This window comes from Carassius gibelio, chromosome A19 (assembly GCF_023724105.1).
Source record: "Carassius gibelio isolate Cgi1373 ecotype wild population from Czech Republic chromosome A19, carGib1.2-hapl.c, whole genome shotgun sequence".
Lineage (NCBI taxonomy): Eukaryota > Metazoa > Chordata > Actinopteri > Cypriniformes > Cyprinidae > Carassius > Carassius gibelio.
In genome coordinates, this window is record NC_068389.1 from 1899991 (window position 1) to 1920000 (window position 20010).

The following is a 20010-nucleotide window of genomic DNA, read 5'->3' on the forward strand; positions in this document are numbered from 1 at the left end:
ATAAATTTGGCAACAAATAGAGTCAATGCCCGATCTCTGAATATAAGCAGGTTTGGGCCAGGTTAGTACATGGATGGGAGACTGCCTGGGAATACCAGGTGCTTTAAATTTTTGGATTTTTTTCACAAATTATATAATAATCTTGCAAAAAAAAAAAAAAGAGTCAATGCCCGATCTCTGAATCTTAGCAGGTTTAGGTCTGGTTAGTACTTGGATGAGAGACCGCCAAGGAATACCAGGTGCTTTAAGCTTTTGGAATTTTTTCACTTAGTATATAATAAATTTGGCAAAAAATAGAGTCAATGCCCGATCTCTGAATATAAGCAGGTTTGGGCCAGGTTAGTACATGGATGGGAGACTGCCTGGGAATACCAGGTGCTTTAAGCTTTTGGGGTTTCTTTCCTACTTTTATAATGTACTGGCGAGTAGATTGGCTGATCTTTAAATAGCCTTCTCTTTGCAGCAGTCTTCGCTTATGGCCATACCAGCCTGGCTATGCCCGATCTTGTCTGATCTCGTAAGCTAAGCAGGTTTGGGCCTGGTTAGTGCCTGGATGGGAGACCGCCTGAGAATGCCAGGTACTCTAAGCTATTTTGAAATTTTTCACTTAGTATATAATAATTTTGCCAAAAAATAGAGTCAATGCCCGATCTCTGAATATAAGCAGGTTTGCGCCAGGTTAGTACATGGATGGGAGACTGCCTGGGAATATCAGGTGCTTTAAATTTTTGGATATTTTTCACGAATTATATAATAATCTTGCAAAAAAAAAAAAAAAAAAAAAAGAGTCAATGCCCGATCTCTGAATCTTAGCAGGTTTAGGTCTGGTTAGTACTTGGATGAGAGACCGCCAAGGAATACAAGGTGCTTTAAGCTTTTGGAATTTTTTCACTTAGTATATAATAAATTTGGCAAAAAATAGAGTCAGTGCCCGATCTCTGAATATAAGCAGGTTTGGGCCAGGTTAGTACATGGATGGGAGACTGCCTGGGAATGCCAGGTGCTTTAAATTTTTGGATATTTTTCACAAATTATATAATAATCTTGCAAAAAAAAAAAAAAAAATAGAGTCAATGCCCGATCTCTGAATCTTAGCAGGTTTAGGTCTGGTTAGTACTTGGTTGAAAGACCGCCTAGGAATACCAGGTGCTTAAAGCTTTTGGAATTTTTCACTTAGTATATAATAAATTTGGCAAAAAATAGAGTCAATGCCCGATCTCTGAATATAAGCAGGTTTGGGCCAGGTTAGTACATGGATGGGAGACTGCCTGGGAATACCAGGTGCTTTAAATTTTTGGATATTTTTCACGAATTATATAATAATCTTGCAAAAAAAAAAAAAAGAAGAAATCAATGCCCGATCTCTGAATCTTAGCAGGTTAAGGTCTGGTTAGTACTTGAATGATAGACCGCCAAGGAATACCAGGTGCTTTAAGCTTTTGGAATTTTTTCACTTAGTATATAATAAATTTGGCAAAAAATAGAGTCAATGCCCGATCTCTGAATATAAGCAGGTTTGGGCCAGGTTAGTACTTGGATGAGAGACCGCCTAGGAATACCAGGTGCTTTAAGCTTTTGGGGTTTCTTTCCTACTTTTATAATGTACTGGCGAGTAGATTGGCTGATCTTTAAATAGCCTTCTCTTTGCAGCAGTCTTCGCTTATGGCCATACCAGCCTGGCTATGCCCGATCTTGTCTGATCTCGTAAGCTAAGCAGGTTTGGGCCTGGTTCAGTGCCTGGATGGGAGACCGCCTGGGAATACCAGGTACTGTAAGCTTTTTTGAAATTTTTCACTTAGTATATAATAATTTTGCCAAAAAATAGAGTCAATGCCCGATCTCTGAATATAAGCAGGTTTGCGCCAGGTTAGTACATGGATGGGAGACTGCCTGGGAATATCAGGTGCTTTAAATTTTTGGATATTTTTCACGAATTATATAATAATCTTGCAAAAAAAAAAAAAAAAAAAAAAAAGAGTCAATGCCCGATCTCTGAATCTTAGCAGGTTTAGGTCTGGTTAGTACTTGGATGAGAGACCGCCAAGGAATACCAGGTGCTTTAAGCTTTTGGAATTTTTTCACTTAGTATATAATAAATTTGGCAACAAATAGAGTCAATGCCCGATCTCTGAATATAAGCAGGTTTGGGCCAGGTTAGTACATGGATGGGAGACTGCCTGGGAATACCAGGTGCTTTAAATTTTTGGATTTTTTTCACAAATTATATAATAATCTTGCAAAAAAAAAAAAAAGAGTCAATGCCCGATCTCTGAATCTTAGCAGGTTTAGGTCTGGTTAGTACTTGGATGAGAGACCGCCAAGGAATACCAGGTGCTTTAAGCTTTTGGAATTTTTTCACTTAGTATATAATAAATTTGGCAAAAAATAGAGTCAATGCCCGATCTCTGAATATAAGCAGGTTTGGGCCAGGTTAGTACATGGATGGGAGACTGCCTGGGAATACCAGGTGCTTTAAGCTTTTGGGGTTTCTTTCCTACTTTTATAATGTACTGGCGAGTAGATTGGCTGATCTTTAAATAGCCTTCTCTTTGCAGCAGTCTTCGCTTATGGCCATACCAGCCTGGCTATGCCCGATCTTGTCTGATCTCGTAAGCTAAGCAGGTTTGGGCCTGGTTAGTGCCTGGTTGGGAGACCGCCTGAGAATGCCAGGTACTCTAAGCTATTTTGAAATTTTTCACTTAGTATATAATAATTTTGCCAAAAAATAGAGTCAATGCCCGATCTCTGAATATAAGCAGGTTTGCGCCAGGTTAGTACATGGTTGGGAGACTGCCTGGGAATATCAGGTGCTTTAAATTTTTGGATATTTTTCACGAATTATATAATAATCTTGCAAAAAAAAAAAAAAAAAAAAAAGAAGAGTCAATGCCCGATCTCTGAATCTTAGCAGGTTTAGGTCTGGTTAGTACTTGGATGAGAGACCGCCAAGGAATACCAGGTGCTTTAAGCTTTTGGAATTTTTTCACTTAGTATATAATAAATTTGGCAATAAATAGAGTCAATGCCCGATCTCTGAATATAAGCAGGTTTGGGCCAGGTTAGTACATGGATGGGAGACTGCCTGGGAATACCAGGTGCTTTAAATTTTTGGATATTTTTCACAAATTATATAATAATCTTGCAAAAAAAAAAAAAGAGTCAATGCCCGATCTCTGAATCTTAGCAGGTTTAGGTCTGGTTAGTACTTGGATGAGAGACCGCCAAGGAATACCAGGTGCTTTAAGCTTTTGGAATTTTTTCACTTAGTATATAATAAATTTGGCAAAAAATAGAGTCAATGCCCGATCTCTGAATATAAGCAGGTTTGGGCCAGGTTAGTACATGGATGGGAGACTGCCTGGGAATACCAGGTGCTTTAAGCTTTTGGGGTTTCTTTCCTACTTTTATAATGTACTGGCGAGTAGATTGGCTGATCTTTAAATAGCCTTCTCTTTGCAGCAGTCTTCGCTTATGGCCATACCAGCCTGGCTATGCCCGATCTTGTCTGATCTCGGAAGCTAAGCAGGTTTGGGCCTGGTTAGTGCCTGGATGGGAGACCGCCTGAGAATGCCAGGTACTCTAAGCTATTTTGAAATTTTTCACTTAGTATATAATAATTTTGCCAAAAAATAGAGTCAATGCCCGATCTCTGAATATAAGCAGGTTTGCGCCAGGTTAGTACATGGATGGGAGACTGCCTGGGAATATCAGGTGCTTTAAATTTTTGGATATTTTTCACGAATTATATAATAATCTTGCAAAAAAAAAAAAAAAAAAAAAAGAGTCAATGCCCGAACTCTGAATCTTAGCAGGTTTAGGTCTGGTTAGTACTTGGATGAGAGACCGCCAAGGAATACCAGGTGCTTTAAGCTTTTGGAATTTTTTCACTTAGTATTTAATAAATTTGGCAAAAAATAGAGTCAATGCCCGATCTCTGAACAAAAGCAGGTTTGGGCCAGGTTAGTACTTGGATGAGAGACCGCCTAGGAATACCAGGTGCTTTAAGCTTTTGGGGTTTCTTTCCTACTTTTATAATGTACTGGCGAGTAGATTGGCTGATCTTTAAATAGCCTTCTCTTTGCAGCAGTCTTCGCTTATGGCCATACCAGCCTGGCTATGCCCGATCTTGTCTGATCTCGGAAGCTAAGCAGGTTTGGGCCTGGTTAGTGCCTGGTTGGGAGACCGCCTGAGAATGCCAGGTACTCTAAGCTATTTTGAAATTTTTCACTTAGTATATAATAATTTTGCCAAAAAATAGAGTCAATGCCCGATCTCTGAATATAAGCAGGTTTGCGCCAGGTTAGTACATGGATGGGAGACTGCCTGGGAATATCAGGTGCTTAAAATTTTTGGATATTTTTCACGAATTATATAATAATCTTGCAAAAAAAAAAAAAAAAAAAAAAGAAGAGTCAATGCCCGATCTCTGAATCTTAGCAGGTTTAGGTCTGGTTAGTACTTGGATGAGAGACCGCCAAGGAATACCAGGTGCTTTAAGCTTTTGGAATTTTTTCACTTAGTATATAATAAATTTGGCAAAAAATAGAGTCAGTGCCCGATCTCTGAATATAAGCAGGTTTGGGCCAGGTTAGTACATGGATGGGAGACTGCCTGGGAATACCAGGTGCTTTAAATTTTTGGATATTTTTCACAAATTATATAATAATCTTGCAAAAAAAAAAAAAAAATAGAGTCAATGCCCGATCTCTGAATCTTAGCAGGTTTAGGTCTGGTTAGTACTTGGTTGAAAGACCGCCTAGGAATACCAGGTGCTTAAAGCTTTTGGAATTTTTTCACTTAGTATATAATAAATTTGGCAAAAAATAGAGTCAATGCCCGATCTCTGAATATAAGCAGGTTTGGGCCAGGTTAGTACATGGATGGGAGACTGCCTGGGAATACCAGGTGCTTTAAATTTTTGGATATTTTTCACGAATTATATAATAATCTTGCAAAAAAAAAAAAAAAAGAAGAAGTCAATGCCCGATCTCTGAATCTTAGCAGGTTAAGGTCTGGTTAGTACTTGAATGATAGACCGCCAAGGAATACCAGGTGCTTTAAGCTTTTGGAATTTTTTCACTTAGTATATAATAAATTTGGCAAAAAATAGAGTCAATGCCCGATCTCTGAACAAAAGCAGGTTTGGGCCAGGTTAGTACTTGGATGAGAGACCGCCTGGGAATACCAGGTGCTTTAAGCTTTTGGGGTTTCTTTCCTACTTTTATAATGTACTGGCGAGTAGATTGGCTGATCTTTAAATAGCCTTCTCTTTGCAGCAGTCTTCGCTTAGGGCCGTACCAGCCTGGCTATGCCCGATCTTGTCTGATCTCGGAAGCTAAGCAGGTTTGTGCCTGGTTAGTGCCTGGATGGGAGACCGCCTGAGAATGCCAGGTACTCTAAGCTTTTTTGAAATTTTTCACTTAGTATATAATAATTTTGCCAAAAAATAGAGTCAATGCCCGATCTCTGAATATAAGCAGGTTTGCGCCAGGTTAGTACATGGATGGGAGACTCCCTGGGAATATCAGGTGCTTTAAATTTTTGGATATTTTTCACGAATTATATAATAATCTTGCAAAAAAAAAAAAAAAAAAGAGTCAATGCCCGATCTCTGAATCTTAGCAGGTTTAGGTCTGGTTAGTACTTGGATGAGAGACCGCCAAGGAATACCAGGTGCTTTAAGCTTTTGGAATTTTTTCACTTAGTATATAATAAATTTGGCAAAAAATAGAGTCAATGCCCGATCTCTGAATATAAGCAGGTTTGGGCCAGGTTAGTACATGGATGGGAGACTGCCTGGGAATACCAGGTGCTTTAAATTTTTGGATATTTTTCACAAATTATATAATAATCTTGCAAAAAAAAAAAAAAAAAGAGTCAATGCCCGATCTCTGAATTTTAGCAGGTTTAGGTCTAGTTAGTACTTGGATGAGAGACCGCCAAGGAATACCAGGTGCTTTAAGCTTTTGGAATTTTTTCACTTAGTATATAATAAATTTGGCAAAAAATAGAGTCAATGCCCGATCTCTGAATATAAGCAGGTTTGGGCCAGGTTAGTACATGGATGGGAGACTGCCTGGGAATACCAGGTGCTTTAAATTTTTGGATATTTTTCACGAATTATATAATAATCTTGCAAAAAAAAAAAAAAAAGAAGAAGTCAATGCCCGATCTCTGAATCTTAGCAGGTTAAGGTCTGGTTAGTACTTGAATGATAGACCGCCAAGGAATACCAGGTGCTTTAAGCTTTTGGAATTTTTTCACTTAGTATATAATAAATTTGCCAAAAAATAGAGTCAATGCCCGATCTCTGAATATAAGCAGGTTTGGGCCAGGTTAGTACTTGGATGAGAGACCGCCTAGGAATACCAGGTGCTTTAAGCTTTTGGGGTTTCTTTCCTACTTTTATAATGTACTGGCGAGTAGATTGGCTGATCTTTAAATAGCCTTCTCTTTGCAGCAGTCTTCGCTTATGGCCATACCAGCCTGGCCATGCCCGATCTTGTCTGATCTCGGAAGCTAAGCAGGTTTGGGCCTGGTTAGTGCCTGGATGGGAGACCGCCTGGGAATGCCAGGTACTCTAAGCTATTTTGAAATTTTTCACTTAGTATATAATAATTTTGCCAAAAAATAGAGTCAATGCCCGATCTCTGAATATAAGCAGGTTTGCGCCAGGTTAGTACATGGATGGGAGACTGCCTGGGAATATCAGGTGCTTTAAATTTTTGGATATTTTTCACGAATTATATAATAATCTTGCAAAAAAAAAAAAAAAAAAAAAGAGTCAATGCCCGATCTCTGAATCTTAGCAGGTTTAGGTCTGGTTAGTACTTGGATGAGAGACCGCCAAGGAATACAAGGTGCTTTAAGCTTTTGGAATTTTTTCACTTAGTATATAATAAATTTGGCAAAAAATAGAGTCAGTGCCCGATCTCTGAATATAAGCAGGTTTGGGCCAGGTTAGTACATGGATGGGAGACTGCCTGGGAATGCCAGGTGCTTTAAATTTTTGGATATTTTTCACAAATTATATAATAATCTTGCAAAAAAAAAAAAAAAAATAGAGTCAATGCCCGATCTCTGAATCTTAGCAGGTTTAGGTCTGGTTAGTACTTGGTTGAAAGACCGCCTAGGAATACCAGGTGCTTAAAGCTTTTGGAATTTTTCACTTAGTATATAATAAATTTGGCAAAAAATAGAGTCAATGCCCGATCTCTGAATATAAGCAGGTTTGGGCCAGGTTAGTACATGGATGGGAGACTGCCTGGGAATACCAGGTGCTTTAAATTTTTGGATATTTTTCACGAATTATATAATAATCTTGCAAAAAAAAAAAAAAGAAGAAATCAATGCCCGATCTCTGAATCTTAGCAGGTTAAGGTCTGGTTAGTACTTGAATGATAGACCGCCAAGGAATACCAGGTGCTTTAAGCTTTTGGAATTTTTTCACTTAGTATATAATAAATTTGGCAAAAAATAGAGTCAATGCCCGATCTCTGAATATAAGCAGGTTTGGGCCAGGTTAGTACTTGGATGAGAGACCGCCTAGGAATACCAGGTGCTTTTAAGCTTTTGGGGTTTCTTTCCTACTTTTATAATGTACTGGCGAGTAGATTGGCTGATCTTTAAATAGCCTTCTCTTTGCAGCAGTCTTCGCTTATGGCCATACCAGCCTGGCTATGCCCGATCTTGTCTGATCTCGTAAGCTAAGCAGGTTTGGGCCTGGTTAGTGCCTGGATGGGAGACCGCCTGGGAATACCAGGTACTGTAAGCTTTTTTGAAATTTTTCACTTAGTATATAATAATTTTGCCAAAAAATAGAGTCAATGCCCGATCTCTGAATATAAGCAGGTTTGCGCCAGGTTAGTACATGGATGGGAGACTGCCTGGGAATATCAGGTGCTTTAAATTTTTTGATATTTTTCACGAATTATATAATAATCTTGCAAAAAAAAAAAAAAAAAAAAAAAAGAGTCAATGCCCGATCTCTGAATCTTAGCAGGTTTAGGTCTGGTTAGTACTTGGATGAGAGACCGCCAAGGAATACCAGGTGCTTTAAGCTTTTGGAATTTTTTCACTTAGTATATAATAAATTTGGCAACAAATAGAGTCAATGCCCGATCTCTGAATATAAGCAGGTTTGGGCCAGGTTAGTACATGGATGGGAGACTGCCTGGGAATACCAGGTGCTTTAAATTTTTGGATTTTTTTCACAAATTATATAATAATCTTGCAAAAAAAAAAAAAAGAGTCAATGCCCGATCTCTGAATCTTAGCAGGTTTAGGTCTGGTTAGTACTTGGATGAGAGACCGCCAAGGAATACCAGGTGCTTTAAGCTTTTGGAATTTTTTCACTTAGTATATAATAAATTTGGCAAAAAATAGAGTCAATGCCCGATCTCTGAATATAAGCAGGTTTGGGCCAGGTTAGTACATGGATGGGAGACTGCCTGGGAATACCAGGTGCTTTAAGCTTTTGGGGTTTCTTTCCTACTTTTATAATGTACTGGCGAGTAGATTGGCTGATCTTTAAATAGCCTTCTCTTTGCAGCAGTCTTCGCTTATGGCCATACCAGCCTGGCTATGCCCGATCTTGTCTGATCTCGTAAGCTAAGCAGGTTTGGGCCTGGTTAGTGCCTGGATGGGAGACCGCCTGAGAATGCCAGGTACTCTAAGCTATTTTGAAATTTTTCACTTAGTATATAATAATTTTGCCAAAAAATAGAGTCAATGCCCGATCTCTGAATATAAGCAGGTTTGCGCCAGGTTAGTACATGGATGGGAGACTGCCTGGGAATATCAGGTGCTTTAAATTTTTGGATATTTTTCACGAATTATATAATAATCTTGCAAAAAAAAAAAAAAAAAAAAAAAGAGTCAATGCCCGATCTCTGAATCTTAGCAGGTTTAGGTCTGGTTAGTACTTGGATGAGAGACCGCCAAGGAATACCAGGTGCTTTAAGCTTTTGGAATTTTTTCACTTAGTATATAATAAATTTGGCAACAAATAGAGTCAATGCCCGATCTCTGAATATAAGCAGGTTTGGGCCAGGTTAGTACATGGATGGGAGACTGCCTGGGAATACCAGGTGCTTTAAATTTTTGGATTTTTTTCACAAATTATATAATAATCTTGCAAAAAAAAAAAAAGAGTCAATGCCCGATCTCTGAATCTTAGCAGGTTTAGGTCTGGTTAGTACTTGGATGAGAGACCGCCAAGGAATACCAGGTGCTTTAAGCTTTTGGAATTTTTTCACTTAGTATATAATAAATTTGGCAAAAAATAGAGTCAATGCCCGATCTCTGAATATAAGCAGGTTTGGGCCAGGTTAGTACATGGATGGGAGACTGCCTGGGAATACCAGGTGCTTTAAGCTTTTGGGGTTTCTTTCCTACTTTTATAATGTACTGGCGAGTAGATTGGCTGATCTTTAAATAGCCTTCTCTTTGCAGCAGTCTTCGCTTATGGCCATACCAGCCTGGCTATGCCCGATCTTGTCTGATCTCGGAAGCTAAGCAGGTTTGGGCCTGGTTAGTGCCTGGATGGGAGACCGCCTGAGAATGCCAGGTACTCTAAGCTATTTTGAAATTTTTCACTTAGTATATAATAATTTTGCCAAAAAATAGAGTCAATGCCCGATCTCTGAATATAAGCAGGTTTGCGCCAGGTTAGTACATGGATGGGAGACTGCCTGGGAATATCAGGTGCTTTAAATTTTTGGATATTTTTCACGAATTATATAATAATCTTGCAAAAAAAAAAAAAAAGAGTCAATGCCCGAACTCTGAATCTTAGAAGGTTTAGGTCTGGTTAGTACTTGGATGAGAGACCGCCAAGGAATACCAGGTGCTTTAAGCTTTTGGAATTTTTTCACTTAGTATTTAATAAATTTGGCAATAAATAGAGTCAATGCCCGATCTCTGAATATAAGCAGGTTTGGGCCAGGTTAGTACATGGATGGGAGACTGCCTGGGAATACCAGGTGCTTTAAATTTTTGGATATTTTTCACAAATTATATAATAATCTTGCAAAAAAAAAAAAAAAAAAATAGAGTCAATGCCCGATCTCTGAATCTTAGCAGGTTTAGGTCTGGTTAGTACTTGGTTGAAAGACCGCCTAGGAATACCAGGTGCTTAAAGCTTTTGGAATTTTTTCACTTAGTATATAATAAATTTGTCAAAAAATAGAGTCAATGCCCGATCTCTGAATATAAGCAGGTTTGGGCCAGGTTAGTACATGGATGGGAGACTGCCTGGGAATACCAGGTGCTTTAAATTTTTGGATATTTTTCACAAATTATATAATAATCTTGCAAAAAAAAAAAAAAAAAGAGTCAATGCCCGAACTCTGAATCTTAGCAGGTTTAGGTCTGGTTAGTACTTGGATGAGAGACCGCCAAGGAATACCAGGTGCTTTAAGCTTTTGGAATTTTTTCACTTAGTATTTAATAAATTTGGCAAAAAATAGAGTCAATGCCCGATCTCTGAACAAAAGCAGGTTTGGGCCAGGTTAGTACTTGGATGAGAGACCGCCTAGGAATACCAGGTGCTTTAAGCTTTTGGGGTTTCTTTCCTACTTTTATAATGTACTGGCGAGTAGATTGGCTGATCTTTAAATAGCCTTCTCTTTGCAGCAGTCTTCGCTTATGGCCATACCAGCCTGGCTATGCCCGATCTTGTCTGATCTCGGAAGCTAAGCAGGTTTGGGCCTGGTTAGTGCCTGGTTGGGAGACCGCCTGAGAATGCCAGGTACTCTAAGCTATTTTGAAATTTTTCACTTAGTATATAATAATTTTGCCAAAAAATAGAGTCAATGCCCGATCTCTGAATATAAGCAGGTTTGCGCCAGGTTAGTACATGGATGGGAGACTGCCTGGGAATATCAGGTGCTTTAAATTTTTGGATATTTTTCACGAATTATATAATAATCTTGCAAAAAAAAAAAAAAAAAAAAAGAAGAGTCAATGCCCGATCTCTGAATCTTAGCAGGTTTAGGTCTGGTTAGTACTTGGATGAGAGACCGCCAAGGAATACCAGGTGCTTTAAGCTTTTGGAATTTTTTCACTTAGTATATAATAAATTTGGCAAAAAATAGAGTCAATGCCCGATCTCTGAATATAAGCAGGTTTGGGCCAGGTTAGTACATGGATGGGAGACTGCCTGGGAATACCAGGTGCTTTAAATTTTTGGATATTTTTCACAAATTATATAATAATCTTGCAAAAAAAAAAAAAAAAAATAGAGTCAATGCCCGATCTCTGAATCTTAGCAGGTTTAGGTCTGGTTAGTACTTGGTTGAAAGACCGCCTAGGAATACCAGGTGCTTAAAGCTTTTGGAATTTTTTCACTTAGTATATAATAAATTTGGCAAAAAATAGAGTCAATGCCCGATCTCTGAATATAAGCAGGTTTGGGCCAGGTTAGTACATGGATGGGAGACTGCCTGGGAATACCAGGTGCTTTAAATTTTTGGATATTTTTCACGAATTATATAATAATCTTGCAAAAAAAAAAAAAAAAAGAAGAAGTCAATGCCCGATCTCTGAATCTTAGCAGGTTAAGGTCTGGTTAGTACTTGGATGAGAGACCGCCTAGGAATACCAGGTGCTTTAAGCTTTTGGGGTTTCTTTCCTACTTTTATAATGTACTGGCGAGTAGATTGGCTGATCTTTAAATAGCCTTCTCTTTGCAGCAGTCTTCGCTTATGGCCATACCAGCCTGGCCATGCCCGATCTTGTCTGATCTCGGAAGCTAAGCAGGTTTGGGCCTGGTTAGTGCCTGGATGGGAGACCGCCTGGGAATGCCAGGTACTCTAAGCTATTTTGAAATTTTTCACTTAGTATATAATAATTTTGCCAAAAAATAGAGTCAATGCCCGATCTCTGAATATAAGCAGGTTTGCGCCAGGTTAGTACATGGATGGGAGACTGCCTGGGAATATCAGGTGCTTTAAATTTTTGGATATTTTTCACGAATTATATAATAATCTTGCAAAAAAAAAAAAAAAAAAAAAAAGAGTCAATGCCCGATCTCTGAATCTTAGCAGGTTTAGGTCTGGTTAGTACTTGGATGAGAGACCGCCAAGGAATACAAGGTGCTTTAAGCTTTTGGAATTTTTTCACTTAGTATATAATAAATTTGGCAAAAAATAGAGTCAGTGCCCGATCTCTGAATATAAGCAGGTTTGGGCCAGGTTAGTACATGGATGGGAGACTGCCTGGGAATGCCAGGTGCTTTAAATTTTTGGATATTTTTCACAAATTATATAATAATCTTGCAAAAAAAAAAAAAAAAAATAGAGTCAATGCCCGATCTCTGAATCTTAGCAGGTTTAGGTCTGGTTAGTACTTGGTTGAAAGACCGCCTAGGAATACCAGGTGCTTAAAGCTTTTGGAATTTTTCACTTAGTATATAATAAATTTGGCAAAAAATAGAGTCAATGCCCGATCTCTGAATATAAGCAGGTTTGGGCCAGGTTAGTACATGGATGGGAGACTGCCTGGGAATACCAGGTGCTTTAAATTTTTGGATATTTTTCACGAATTATATAATAATCTTGCAAAAAAAAAAAAAAGAAGAAATCAATGCCCGATCTCTGAATCTTAGCAGGTTAAGGTCTGGTTAGTACTTGAATGATAGACCGCCAAGGAATACCAGGTGCTTTAAGCTTTTGGAATTTTTTCACTTAGTATATAATAAATTTGGCAAAAAATAGAGTCAATGCCCGATCTCTGAATATAAGCAGGTTTGGGCCAGGTTAGTACTTGGATGAGAGACCGCCTAGGAATACCAGGTGCTTTAAGCTTTTGGGGTTTCTTTCCTACTTTTATAATGTACTGGCGAGTAGATTGGCTGATCTTTAAATAGCCTTCTCTTTGCAGCAGTCTTCGCTTATGGCCATACCAGCCTGGCTATGCCCGATCTTGTCTGATCTCGTAAGCTAAGCAGGTTTGGGCCTGGTTAGTGCCTGGATGGGAGACCGCCTGGGAATACCAGGTACTGTAAGCTTTTTTGAAATTTTTCACTTAGTATATAATAATTTTGCCAAAAAATAGAGTCAATGCCCGATCTCTGAATATAAGCAGGTTTGCGCCAGGTTAGTACATGGATGGGAGACTGCCTGGGAATATCAGGTGCTTTAAATTTTTGGATATTTTTCACGAATTATATAATATTCTTGCAAAAAAAAAAAAAAAAAAAAAGAGTCAATGCCCGATCTCTGAATCTTAGCAGGTTTAGGTCTGGTTAGTACTTGGATGAGAGACCGCCAAGGAATACCAGGTGCTTTAAGCTTTTGGAATTTTTTCACTTAGTATATAATAAATTTGGCAAAAAATAGAGTCAATGCCCGATCTCTGAATATAAGCAGGTTTGGGCCAGGTTAGTACATGGATGGGAGACTGCCTGGGAATACCAGGTTCTTTAAATTTTTGGATATTTTTCACAAATTATATAATAATCTTGCAAAAAAAAAAAAAAAAGAGTCAATGCCCGAACTCTGAATCTTAGCAGGTTTAGGTCTGGTTAGTACTTGGATGAGAGACCGCCAAGGAATACCAGGTGCTTTAAGCTTTTGGAATTTTTTCACTTAGTATTTAATAAATTTGGCAAAAAATAGAGTCAATGCCCGATCTCTGAACAAAAGCAGGTTTGGGCCAGGTTAGTACTTGGATGAGAGACCGCCTAGGAATACCAGGTGCTTTAAGCTTTTGGGGTTTCTTTCCTACTTTTATAATGTACTGGCGAGTAGATTGGCTGATCTTTAAATAGCCTTCTCTTTGCAGCAGTCTTCGCTTATGGCCATACCAGCCTGGCTATGCCCGATCTTGTCTGATCTCGGAAGCTAAGCAGGTTTGGGCCTGGTTAGTGCCTGGTTGGGAGACCGCCTGAGAATGCCAGGTACTCTAAGCTATTTTGAAATTTTTCACTTAGTATATAATAATTTTGCCAAAAAATAGAGTCAATGCCCGATCTCTGAATATAAGCAGGTTTGCGCCAGGTTAGTACATGGATGGGAGACTGCCTGGGAATATCAGGTGCTTTAAATTTTTGGATATTTTTCACGAATTATATAATAATCTTGCAAAAAAAAAAAAAAAAAAAAAGAAGAGTCAATGCCCGATCTCTGAATCTTAGCAGGTTTAGGTCTGGTTAGTACTTGGATGAGAGACCGCCAAGGAATACCAGGTGCTTTAAGCTTTTGGAATTTTTTCACTTAGTATATAATAAATTTGGCAAAAAATAGAGTCAATGCCCGATCTCTGAATATAAGCAGGTTTGGGCCAGGTTAGTACATGGATGGGAGACTGCCTGGGAATACCAGGTGCTTTAAATTTTTGGATATTTTTCACAAATTATATAATAATCTTGCAAAAAAAAAAAAAAAAAATAGAGTCAATGCCCGATCTCTGAATCTTAGCAGGTTTAGGTCTGGTTAGTACTTGGTTGAAAGACCGCCTAGGAATACCAGGTGCTTAAAGCTTTTGGAATTTTTTCACTTAGTATATAATAAATTTGGCAAAAAATAGAGTCAATGCCCGATCTCTGAATATAAGCAGGTTTGGGCCAGGTTAGTACATGGATGGGAGACTGCCTGGGAATACCAGGTGCTTTAAATTTTTGGATATTTTTCACGAATTATATAATAATCTTGCAAAAAAAAAAAAAAAAAGAAGAAGTCAATGCCCGATCTCTGAATCTTAGCAGGTTAAGGTCTGGTTAGTACTTGGATGAGAGACCGCCTAGGAATACCAGGTGCTTTAAGCTTTTGGGGTTTCTTTCCTACTTTTATAATGTACTGGCGAGTAGATTGGCTGATCTTTAAATAGCCTTCTCTTTGCAGCAGTCTTCGCTTATGGCCATACCAGCCTGGCCATGCCCGATCTTGTCTGATCTCGGAAGCTAAGCAGGTTTGGGCCTGGTTAGTGCCTGGATGGGAGACCGCCTGGGAATGCCAGGTACTCTAAGCTATTTTGAAATTTTTCACTTAGTATATAATAATTTTGCCAAAAAATAGAGTCAATGCCCGATCTCTGAATATAAGCAGGTTTGCGCCAGGTTAGTACATGGATGGGAGACTGCCTGGGAATATCAGGTGCTTTAAATTTTTGGATATTTTTCACGAATTATATAATAATCTTGAAAAAAAAAAAAAAAAAAAAAAAAAGAGTCAATGCCCGATCTCTGAATCTTAGCAGGTTTAGGTCTGGTTAGTACTTGGATGAGAGACCGCCAAGGAATACAAGGTGCTTTAAGCTTTTGGAATTTTTTCACTTAGTATATAATAAATTTGGCAAAAAATAGAGTCAGTGCCCGATCTCTGAATATAAGCAGGTTTGGGCCAGGTTAGTACATGGATGGGAGACTGCCTGGGAATGCCAGGTGCTTTAAATTTTTGGATATTTTTCACAAATTATATAATAATCTTGCAAAAAAAAAAAAAAAAATAGAGTCAATGCCCGATCTCTGAATCTTAGCAGGTTTAGGTCTGGTTAGTACTTGGTTGAAAGACCGCCTAGGAATACCAGGTGCTTAAAGCTTTTGGAATTTTTCACTTAGTATATAATAAATTTGGCAAAAAATAGAGTCAATGCCCGATCTCTGAATATAAGCAGGTTTGGGCCAGGTTAGTACATGGATGGGAGACTGCCTGGGAATACCAGGTGCTTTAAATTTTTGGATATTTTTCACGAATTATATAATAATCTTGCAAAAAAAAAAAAAAGAAGAAATCAATGCCCGATCTCTGAATCTTAGCAGGTTAAGGTCTGGTTAGTACTTGAATGATAGACCGCCAAGGAATACCAGGTGCTTTAAGCTTTTGGAATTTTTTCACTTAGTATATAATAAATTTGGCAAAAAATAGAGTCAATGCCCGATCTCTGAATATAAGCAGGTTTGGGCCAGGTTAGTACTTGGATGAGAGACCGCCTAGGAATACCAGGTGCTTTAAGCTTTTGGGGTTTCTTTCCTACTTTTATAATGTACTGGCGAGTAGATTGGCTGATCTTTAAATAGCCTTCTCTTTGCAGCAGTCTTCGCTTATGGCCATACCAGCCTGGCTATGCCCGATCTTGTCTGATCTCGTAAGCTAAGCAGGTTTGGGCCTGGTTAGTGCCTGGATGGGAGACCGCCTGGGAATACCAGGTACTGTAAGCTTTTTTGAAATTTTTCACTTAGTATATAATAATTTTGCCAAAAAATAGAGTCAATGCCCGATCTCTGAATATAAGCAGGTTTGCGCCAGGTTAGTACATGGATGGGAGACTGCCTGGGAATATCAGGTGCTTTAAATTTTTGGATATTTTTCACGAATTATATAATATTCTTGCAAAAAAAAAAAAAAAAAAAAAGAGTCAATGCCCGATCTCTGAATCTTAGCAGGTTTAGGTCTGGTTAGTACTTGGATGAGAGACCGCCAAGGAATACCAGGTGCTTTAAGCTTTTGGAATTTTTTCACTTAGTATATAATAAATTTGGCAAAAAATAGAGTCAATGCCCGATCTCTGAATATAAGCAGGTTTGGGCCAGGTTAGTACATGGATGGGAGACTGCCTGGGAATACCAGGTTCTTTAAATTTTTGGACATTTTTCACAAATTATATAATAATCTTGCAAAAAAAAAAAAAAAAGAGTCAATGCCCGAACTCTGAATCTTAGCAGGTTTAGGTCTGGTTAGTACTTGGATGAGAGACCGCCAAGGAATACCAGGTGCTTTAAGCTTTTGGAATTTTTTCACTTAGTATTTAATAAATTTGGCAAAAAATAGAGTCAATGCCCGATCTCTGAACAAAAGCAGGTTTGGGCCAGGTTAGTACTTGGATGAGAGACCGCCTAGGAATACCAGGTGCTTTAAGCTTTTGGGGTTTCTTTCCTACTTTTATAATGTACTGGCGAGTAGATTGGCTGATCTTTAAATAGCCTTCTCTTTGCAGCAGTCTTCGCTTATGGCCATACCAGCCTGGCTATGCCCGATCTTGTCTGATCTCGGAAGCTAAGCAGGTTTGGGCCTGGTTAGTGCCTGGTTGGGAGACCGCCTGAGAATGCCAGGTACTCTAAGCTATTTTGAAATTTTTCACTTAGTATATAATAATTTTGCCAAAAAATAGAGTCAATGCCCGATCTCTGAATATAAGCAGGTTTGCGCCAGGTTAGTACATGGATGGGAGACTGCCTGGGAATATCAGGTGCTTTAAATTTTTGGATATTTTTCACGAATTATATAATAATCTTGCAAAAAAAACAAAAAAAAAAAGAAGAGTCAATGCCCGATCTCTGAATCTTAGCAGGTTTAGGTCTGGTTAGTACTTGGATGAGAGACCGCCAAGGAATACCAGGTGCTTTAAGCTTTTGGAATTTTTTCACTTAGTATATAATAAATTTGGCAAAAAATAGAGTCAATGCCCGATCTCTGAATATAAGCAGGTTTGGGCCAGGTTAGTACATGGATGGGAGACTGCCTGGGAATACCAGGTGCTTTAAATTTTTGGATATTTTTCACAAATTATATAATAATCTTGCAAAAAAAAAAAAAAAAAATAGAGTCAATGCCCGATCTCTGAATCTTAGCAGGTTTAGGTCTGGTTAGTACTTGGTTGAAAGACCGCCTAGGAATACCAGGTGCTTAAAGCTTTTGGAATTTTTTCACTTAGTATATAATAAATTTGGCAAAAAATAGAGTCAATGCCCGATCTCTGAATATAAGCAGGTTTGGGCCAGGTTAGTACATGGATGGGAGACTGCCTGGGAATACCAGGTGCTTTAAATTTTTGGATATTTTTCACGAATTATATAATAATCTTGCAAAAAAAAAAAAAAAAAGAAGAAGTCAATGCCCGATCTCTGAATCTTAGCAGGTTAAGGTCTGGTTAGTACTTGGATGAGAGACCGCCTAGGAATACCAGGTGCTTTAAGCTTTTGGGGTTTCTTTCCTACTTTTATAATGTACTGGCGAGTAGATTGGCTGATCTTTAAATAGCCTTCTCTTTGCAGCAGTCTTCGCTTATGGCCATACCAGCCTGGCTATGCCCGATCTTGTCTGATCTCGTAAGCTAAGCAGGTTTGGGCCTGGTTAGTGCCTGGATGGGAGACCGCCTGGGAATACCAGGTACTGTAAGCTTTTTTGAAATTTTTCACTTAGTATATAATAATTTTGCCAAAAAATAGAGTCAATGCCCGATCTCTGAATATAAGCAGGTTTGCGCCAGGTTAGTACATGGATGGGAGACTGCCTGGGAATATCAGGTGCTTTAAATTTTTGGATATTTTTCACGAATTATATAATAATCTTGCAAAAAAAAAAAAAAAAAAAAAAAGAGTCAATGCCCGATCTCTGAATCTTAGCAGGTTTAGGTCTGGTTAGTACTTGGATGAGAGACCGCCAAGGAATACCAGGTGCTTTAAGCTTTTGGAATTTTTTCACTTAGTATATAATAAATTTGGCAACAAATAGAGTCAATGCCCGATCTCTGAATATAAGCAGGTTTGGGCCAGGTTAGTACATGGATGGGAGACTGCCTGGGAATACCAGGTGCTTTAAATTTTTGGATTTTTTTCACAAATTATATAATAATCTTGCAAAAAAAAAAAAAAGAGTCAATGCCCGATCTCTGAATCTTAGCAGGTTTAGGTCTGGTTAGTACTTGGATGAGAGACCGCCAAGGAATACCAGGTGCTTTAAGCTTTTGGAATTTTTTCACTTAGTATATAATAAATTTGGCAAAAAATAGAGTCAATGCCCGATTTCTGAATATAAGCAGGTTTGGGCCAGGTTAGTACATGGATGGGAGACTGCCTGGGAATACCAGGTGCTTTAAGCTTTTGGGGTTTCTTTCCTACTTTTATAATGTACTGGCGAGTAGATTGGCTGATCTTTAAATAGCCTTCTCTTTGCAGCAGTCTTCGCTTATGGCCATACCAGCCTGGCTATGCCCGATCTTGTCTGATCTCGGAAGCTAAGCAGGTTTGGGCCTGGTTAGTGCCTGGATGGGAGACCGCCTGAGAATGCCAGGTACTCTAAGCTATTTTGAAATTTTTCACTTAGTATATAATAATTTTGCCAAAAAATAGAGTCAATGCCCGATCTCTGAATATAAGCAGGTTTGCGCCAGGTTAGTACATGGATGGGAGACTGCCTGGGAATATCAGGTGCTTTAAATTTTTGGATATTTTTCACGAATTATATAATAATCTTGCAAAAAAAAAAAAAAAGAGTCAATGCCCGAACTCTGAATCTTAGCAGGTTTAGGTCTGGTTAGTACTTGGATGAGAGACCGCCAAGGAATACCAGGTGCTTTAAGCTTTTGGAATTTTTTCACTTAGTATTTAATAAATTTGGCAAAAAATAGAGTCAATGCCCGATCTCTGAACAAAAGCAGGTTTGGGCCAGGTTAGTACTTGGATGAGAGACCGCCTAGGAATACCAGGTGCTTTAAGCTTTTGGGGTTTCTTTCCTACTTTTATAATGTACTGGCGAGTAGATTGGCTGATCTTTAAATAGCCTTCTCTTTGCAGCAGTCTTCGCTTATGGCCATACCAGCCTGGCTATGCCCGATCTTGTCTGATCTCGGAAGCTAAGCAGGTTTGGGCCTGGTTAGTGCCTGGTTGGGAGACCGCCTGAGAATGCCAGGTACTCTAAGCTATTTTGAAATTTTTCACTTAGTATATAATAATTTTGCCAAAAAATAGAGTCAATGCCCGATCTCTGAATATAAGCAGGTTTGCGCCAGGTTAGTACATGGTTGGGAGACTGCCTGGGAATATCAGGTGCTTTAAATTTTTGGATATTTTTCACGAATTATATAATAATCTTGCAAAAAAAAAAAAAAAAAAAAAGAAGAGTCAATGCCCGATCTCTGAATCTTAGCAGGTTTAGGTCTGGTTAGTACTTGGATGAGAGACCGCCAAGGAATACCAGGTGCTTTAAGCTTTTGGAATTTTTTCACTTAGTATATAATAAATTTGGCAATAAATAGAGTCAATGCCCGATCTCTGAATATAAGCAGGTTTGG

At 38.6% G+C, this 20010-nt stretch overlaps 20 pseudogenes; all 20 read left to right on the forward strand.

Annotated features, from left to right (window-relative positions):
- The first annotated feature begins 471 nt into the window (after positions 1–471).
- On the forward strand, positions 472–590 carry LOC127937395 (uncharacterized; annotated as a pseudogene).
- Positions 591–1658: 1068 nt separating this feature from the next.
- Positions 1659–1778, forward strand: LOC127937172 (uncharacterized; annotated as a pseudogene).
- A 785-nt stretch (positions 1779–2563) lies between these two features.
- Positions 2564–2682, forward strand: LOC127937550 (uncharacterized; annotated as a pseudogene).
- A 785-nt stretch (positions 2683–3467) lies between these two features.
- LOC127936691 (uncharacterized) lies at positions 3468–3586 on the forward strand (annotated as a pseudogene).
- Positions 3587–4092: 506 nt separating this feature from the next.
- Positions 4093–4211, forward strand: LOC127936879 (uncharacterized; annotated as a pseudogene).
- Positions 4212–5284: 1073 nt separating this feature from the next.
- Positions 5285–5403, forward strand: LOC127937414 (uncharacterized; annotated as a pseudogene).
- Positions 5404–6468: 1065 nt separating this feature from the next.
- Positions 6469–6587, forward strand: LOC127936122 (uncharacterized; annotated as a pseudogene).
- A 1068-nt stretch (positions 6588–7655) lies between these two features.
- LOC127937945 (uncharacterized) lies at positions 7656–7774 on the forward strand (annotated as a pseudogene).
- A 785-nt stretch (positions 7775–8559) lies between these two features.
- On the forward strand, positions 8560–8678 carry LOC127937396 (uncharacterized; annotated as a pseudogene).
- A 783-nt stretch (positions 8679–9461) lies between these two features.
- On the forward strand, positions 9462–9580 carry LOC127936692 (uncharacterized; annotated as a pseudogene).
- Positions 9581–10643: 1063 nt separating this feature from the next.
- Positions 10644–10762, forward strand: LOC127936880 (uncharacterized; annotated as a pseudogene).
- A 939-nt stretch (positions 10763–11701) lies between these two features.
- Positions 11702–11820, forward strand: LOC127936123 (uncharacterized; annotated as a pseudogene).
- Positions 11821–12890: 1070 nt separating this feature from the next.
- LOC127937946 (uncharacterized) lies at positions 12891–13009 on the forward strand (annotated as a pseudogene).
- A 784-nt stretch (positions 13010–13793) lies between these two features.
- On the forward strand, positions 13794–13912 carry LOC127936881 (uncharacterized; annotated as a pseudogene).
- A 939-nt stretch (positions 13913–14851) lies between these two features.
- Positions 14852–14970, forward strand: LOC127936124 (uncharacterized; annotated as a pseudogene).
- Positions 14971–16040: 1070 nt separating this feature from the next.
- Positions 16041–16159, forward strand: LOC127937947 (uncharacterized; annotated as a pseudogene).
- Positions 16160–16943: 784 nt separating this feature from the next.
- Positions 16944–17062, forward strand: LOC127936883 (uncharacterized; annotated as a pseudogene).
- A 938-nt stretch (positions 17063–18000) lies between these two features.
- LOC127937948 (uncharacterized) lies at positions 18001–18119 on the forward strand (annotated as a pseudogene).
- A 784-nt stretch (positions 18120–18903) lies between these two features.
- Positions 18904–19022, forward strand: LOC127936694 (uncharacterized; annotated as a pseudogene).
- A 499-nt stretch (positions 19023–19521) lies between these two features.
- On the forward strand, positions 19522–19640 carry LOC127936884 (uncharacterized; annotated as a pseudogene).
- The last annotated feature ends 370 nt before the right edge of the window (positions 19641–20010 follow it).